At 41.3% G+C, this 5,588-nt stretch overlaps 6 non-coding genes across 6 annotated transcripts; 2 read left to right on the forward strand and 4 right to left on the reverse strand.

Annotated features, from left to right (window-relative positions):
* The first annotated feature begins 223 nt into the window (after nucleotides 1-223).
* trnaa-agc (transfer RNA alanine (anticodon AGC)) lies at nucleotides 224-296 on the forward strand. The gene has a single exon. It is a non-coding gene; the product is annotated as a tRNA-Ala (tRNA).
* Nucleotides 297-490: 194 nt separating this feature from the next.
* trnai-aau (transfer RNA isoleucine (anticodon AAU)) lies at nucleotides 491-564 on the reverse strand. Its single transcript has one exon. It is a non-coding gene; the product is annotated as a tRNA-Ile (tRNA).
* A 372-nt stretch (nucleotides 565-936) lies between these two features.
* On the reverse strand, nucleotides 937-1,009 carry trnak-cuu (transfer RNA lysine (anticodon CUU)). The gene has a single exon. It is a non-coding gene; the product is annotated as a tRNA-Lys (tRNA).
* Nucleotides 1,010-1,311: 302 nt separating this feature from the next.
* Nucleotides 1,312-1,384, forward strand: trnaa-agc (transfer RNA alanine (anticodon AGC)). Its single transcript has one exon. It is a non-coding gene; the product is annotated as a tRNA-Ala (tRNA).
* Nucleotides 1,385-1,578: 194 nt separating this feature from the next.
* Nucleotides 1,579-1,652, reverse strand: trnai-aau (transfer RNA isoleucine (anticodon AAU)). Its single transcript has one exon. It is a non-coding gene; the product is annotated as a tRNA-Ile (tRNA).
* Nucleotides 1,653-3,127: 1,475 nt separating this feature from the next.
* Nucleotides 3,128-3,200, reverse strand: trnak-cuu (transfer RNA lysine (anticodon CUU)). Its single transcript has one exon. It is a non-coding gene; the product is annotated as a tRNA-Lys (tRNA).
* Between the last annotated feature and the right edge of the window lie 2,388 nt (nucleotides 3,201-5,588).

The following is a 5,588-nucleotide window of genomic DNA, read 5'->3' on the forward strand; positions in this document are numbered from 1 at the left end:
CAAGAAAATTACCGCAAAACTGCAGAAACTGGAGAGACGCTGAGCCTCGCGATGTGTACGCGCCGCCATCTTGGTCTTGGGATCTTGATGGTGGTCTTGATGGTGCCGAATGTAAAAAAAAAAGGCACCTTGGCTTTTTTCGACATGCCAAAATCCAATGCATGAGTCTGTTTGATCCCTGTTTATAGTCTTCCCAAAATTTCTTGCATGTTTTCTTGTCACAGGGGAATTAGCTCAAATGGTAGAGCGCTCGCTTAGCATGCGAGAGGTAGCGGGATCGATGCCCGCATTCTCCACGGTTCCTTTTTATCTTTGATTAGTTTTTCTTAGTGAAGCATTTGATTAATACATAGCACATCAGAGCCAGCATGTCCAAAGCCTCTCATCTGCACAATGTAAAAATCCTGGACGCAAGCAAATCCGTCAATCAGGAATAGCAGTTGCCTTGTCTCTAATGCGTAAGTCCTGTCAAAACACATTAAATGAGTTGTGGCCAGTACGGGGGTCGAACCCGCGACCTTGGCGTTATTAGCACCACGCTCTAACCAGCTGAGCTAACCGGCCTTGATAAGATTATAGCTTTGACGCTTTTGGACGATTGATTAACAGCTTCTGTGTCCAAGAGTCTTGGCACAAAATGCAAGACTTTGTTTAATCCCTGCATGTAGTTTTCCCGAAACTGTTTTTCCCCTTCGTTGTCATAAGGCAATTAGCTGAAATACTAGAGCGCTTGCTTACTGTGCGAGAAATAACGGGGATCATTGCCTGCATTCTCCATGTTTCATATTTTGATTATTTTTCTTTAATTTAAGCACCTTTATACAACGCAGCACAGCAGTGCTACATACACGAAAAAAGTACAATCTGTTGCTGGATGTACTCAAATGTTTTCCGAATGAAGGCATCCCTAATTGGAAAATTTTTTCCCAAAACAGACGCCCAACGTGGGGCTCGAACCCACGACCCTGAGATTAAGAGTCTCATGCTCTACCGACTGAGCTAGCCGGGCACAGAACATTCCCTTCAATACAATGGATAATATCTGTGTCTTATATCTAATTTTGCCGTCACTATAACCACCATTGGCAATGAAACATGTTCAATCCCTTTGCCTTTTGTATGTGAGCCCCAACTGTTTACGCCCTCAAAAGGTGCCCTTACTCAAATTCCCTGTAAGGTTTTTTTCTTGATGGTGCCGAATGTAAAAAAAAGGCACCTTGGCTTTTTTCGACATGCCAAAATCCAATGCATGAGTCCGTTTGATCCCTGTTTATAGTCTTCCCAAAATTTCTTGCATGGTTTCTTGTCACAGGGGAATTAGCTCAAATGGTAGAGCGCTCGCTTAGCATGCGAGAGGTAGCGGGATCGATGCCCGCATTCTCCACGGTTCCTTTTTATCTTTGATTAGTTTTTCTTAGTGAAGCATTTGATTAATACATAGCACATCAGAGCTAGCATGTCCAAAGCCTGTCATCTGCACGATGTAAAAATCCTGGACGCAAGCAAATCCGTCAATCAGGAATAGCAGTTGCCTTGTCTCTAATGCGTAAGTCCTGTCAAAACACATTAAATGAGTTGTGGCCAGTACGGGGGTCGAACCCGCGACCTTGGCGTTATTAGCACCACGCTCTAACCAGCTGAGCTAACCGGCCTTGTTAAGATTAAGGCTTTGACGCTTTTGGACGATTGATTAACAGCTTCTGTGTCCAAGAGTCTTGGCACAAAATGCAAGACTTTGTTTAATCCCTGCATGTAGTTTTCCCGAAACTGTTTTTCCCCTTCGTTATCATAAGGCAATTAGCTGAAATACTAGAGCGCTTGCTTACTGTGCGAGAAATAACGGGGATCAATGCCTGCGTTCTCCATGTTCCATATTTTGATTATTTTTCTTTAATTAAGCACCTTTATACAACGCAGCACAGCAGTGCTACATACACGAAAAAAGTACAATCTGTTGCTGGATGTACTCAAATGTTTTCCGAATGAAGGCATCCCTAATTGGAACATTTTTTCCCAAAACAGACACCCAATGTGGGGCTCGAACCCACGACCCTTAGATTAAGAGTCTCATGCTCTACCGATTCAGCTAGCCGGGCACAAAACGCTCCCTTATTATTGAACAAATCCGAAAACAATGGATAATATCTGTGTCTTATATCTAATTTTCCTGTCACTATAACCACCATTGGCAATGAAACCTGTTCAATCCCTTTGCCTTTTGGATGTGAGCCCCAACTGTTTACGCCCTCATAAGGTGCCCTTACTCAAATTCCCTGTAAGGTTTTTTTCTTGATGTGCCGAATGTAAAAAAAAAGGCACCTTGGCTTTTTTCGACATGCCAAAATCCAATGCATGACTCTGTTTGATCCCTGTTTATAGTCTTCCCAAAATTTTTTGCCTGTTTTGTTGTCACAAAGGGAATTAGCTCAAATTGTAGAGTGCACGCTTAACATGCGAGAGGTAGCAGGATTGATGCCCGCATTCTCCACGGTTCCTTTTTATCTTTGATTAGTTTTTCTTAGTGAAGCATTTGAATAATACATAGCACATCAGAGCTAGCATGTCCAAAGCCTGTCATCTGCACGATGTAAAAATCCTGGATGCAAGCAAATCCTTCAATCAGGAATAGCAGTTGCCTTGTCTCTAATGCGTAAGTCCTGTCAAAACACATTAAATAAGTTGTGGCCAGTACGGGGGTCGAACTCGTGACCTTGGCATTATTATCACCACGCTCTAACCAGCTGAGCTAAATGGCCTTGTTAAGTTAAAGGCTTTGACGGTTTTGGACGATTGATTAACAGCTTCTGTGTCCAAGAGTCTTGGCACAAAATGCAAAAGTTTGTTTAATCCCTGCATGTAGTTTTCCCGAAACTGTTTTTCCCCTTGGTTATCATAAGGCACTTAGCTGAAATACTAGAGCGCTTGCTTACTGTGCGAGAAATAACGGGGATCAATGCCTGCGTTCTCCATGTTTCATATTTTGATTATTTTTCTTTAATTAAGCATCTTTATACAACGCAGCACAGCAGTGCTACATACAGGAAAAAAGTACAATCTGTTGCTGGATGTACTCAAATGTTTTCCGAATGAAGGCATCCCTAATTGGAACATTTTTTCCCAAAACAGACGCCCAACGTGGGGCTCGAACCCACGACCCTAAGATTAAGAGTCTCATGCTCTACCGACTGAGCTAGCCGGGCACAGAACATTCCCTTGAATACAATGGATAATATCTGTGTCTTATATCTAATTTTCCCGTCACTATAACCACCATTGGCAATGAAACATGTTCAATCCCTTTGCCTTTTGGATGTGAGCCCCAACTGTTTACGCCCTCATAAGGTGCCCTTACTCAAATTCCCTGTAAGGTTTTTTCTTGATGGTGCCGAATGTGAAAAAAAGGCACCTTGGCTTTTTTCGACATGCCAAAAACCAATGCATGAGTCCGTTTAATCCCTGTTTATAGTCTTCCCAAAATTTCTTGCCGGCTTTCTTATCACAGGGGAATTAGCTCAAATGTTAGAGTTTCGCTTAGCATGCGAGAGGTAGTGGGATCGTTGACTGCATTCTCCATTGGACGATTGATTAACAGCTTCTATGTCCAAGAGTCTTACCTCAAAATGCAAGAGTTTGGTTAATCCCTGCATGTAGTTTTCCCAAAACTGCTTTTGTTTCATTATTGTAAGGCAATTGGCTCAATTGCTAGAGCGCTTGCTTAGAATGATTCATGCTTGCATTGTCCACAATTTTTTTTCTTTGTTTAATAAAGCATTTTTTGTATTGCACAGTCCAGCAGTGCTATACACATGCATAAAGTTCATTCTGTTGCCGGATGTACTCATATATTTTACTGTTGAAGTCATTCCTATCTGAATCATTTTTCCCAAAAAACAGACCGCACATGGGGTTCAAACTCAGCATAATATGCTGAGAACACCTGAGAACTACTGAACATCACAGTTGACTATATTGTTTAACATCTGCATAATATGCTTAAATGCCTCAGTCACTATAACCACCATTGGCAACGAAACATGTGGCATCACTTTTTGTGCAATTTTGTGTGACTTTTGTGTGACTTCACACAGCCACATTTAAGCTATAAATGAACCCCCTATTTCGTTAATGGCGACTGAAGTACAAAGTTTTTCATCTGACATTCATCTCATCTCTCAAATGACTCTAAGGAGAACAATAGCATATTTAAAATGGTTCCAGATTTGTGTCAGGATCACCTTGGAGTCAAGATGTAGCAACTCTGATTAAGTTCAGACTAGTGTTTAAGACTACGCCATTTTTTTCCTCGTTGCTAATTAGCAAACCTGCTGGCTGCTCACTATCTGTTTTTTATTAGAAGATTACTGCTGAGTTTGACCTGTTTTTTTACCTTATCAGAATGTTGGATCTGTGTCATTGTGTTTTAACAGGTTTGGTAGCACCATGTTAGCCCACCAAGAGTTTGCCAAAAGGCACCTCAAGGACTCTCACACCATGAGAAAGAAAATTCTCTGGCCTGATGACACAAAGATTGATCTCTTTGGTGTGAATGCCAGGCGTTCATCGCCAGGTCAATACCATCCATACACATTTTGTTTTGTTACGGCCTTATTTCAAAATTGATTTCATGGATTTCTTTCCTCAGAATTCTACACACAACACCCCATGATGGTGGCAGTATCATGCAAAACCTCAAGTAAACATTTTTCACATCATGGGGTGTTGTGTGTAGAATTCTGAGGAAAGAAATCCATGAAATCAATTTTGAAATAAGGCCGTAACAAAACAAAATGTGTAAAAGACATGCGGTATGTATGCACTGTATATTCACTCCCAGGATCCATGTAAGTCAACTAAGTGTGATAAAGAGTGGAAGCACCCATTTGTGTGCCTGAAGGTCATGTAGTACATCATCGGTTTCTGTGTGTTTAGATGCTCCAAGGTGTATAACAATGGTAATTTTGTAATACATTTCAATAACTACTGTCTATACATTTTATAATGATGCTCAGAAATACCACATGAATATATGTAGTGCTCGTTATATATGTACCCAACAAATATCTTATATATCTGTGCATGTTTCAAATACGAAGTCTGACCCAATGGAACAACTGTTTAATTGTGTGTGCTCAGTGAATCTAATTGCCCAGCTGTCATCATAATTTGTTTTCTTGATGCAAATGCAGCTGCCCAATTCGAGATACCCAGCCATTATCTTTTGAATTGGCAATGGTCAGTTATCTCAAACTGTCCACAGTCAAGTATTGTTCACCCAGCTGTAACAGTTGGGCATTCCCAGGGCTTCCCAATCATTTATTTCCCCACATATTAGGCCTTGCTGAGTCCTGCTAGTCTTATCTTTCTTCTCCCACAACTCCTGGGCCTTCGGCCACAGCCTCTACAGAGTTTCTTTGCATTCACTGCACACCTGCAGGTGTGTTGTGTGAGCTTAATTCAAGTTCACATGGAGTTCTCCTTATAAAAGTCAGAGTTCGCACAGGCCACAAAGGCTCAGAAATATATAATACGGTTTATTGCTAATGTTCACATGCTTTGAAAACGTTGACCTGCCAAACCACACCACTAAT

This window comes from Denticeps clupeoides, chromosome 14 (assembly GCF_900700375.1).
Source record: "Denticeps clupeoides chromosome 14, fDenClu1.1, whole genome shotgun sequence".
In the NCBI taxonomy this organism is placed as follows: domain Eukaryota; kingdom Metazoa; phylum Chordata; class Actinopteri; order Clupeiformes; family Denticipitidae; genus Denticeps; species Denticeps clupeoides.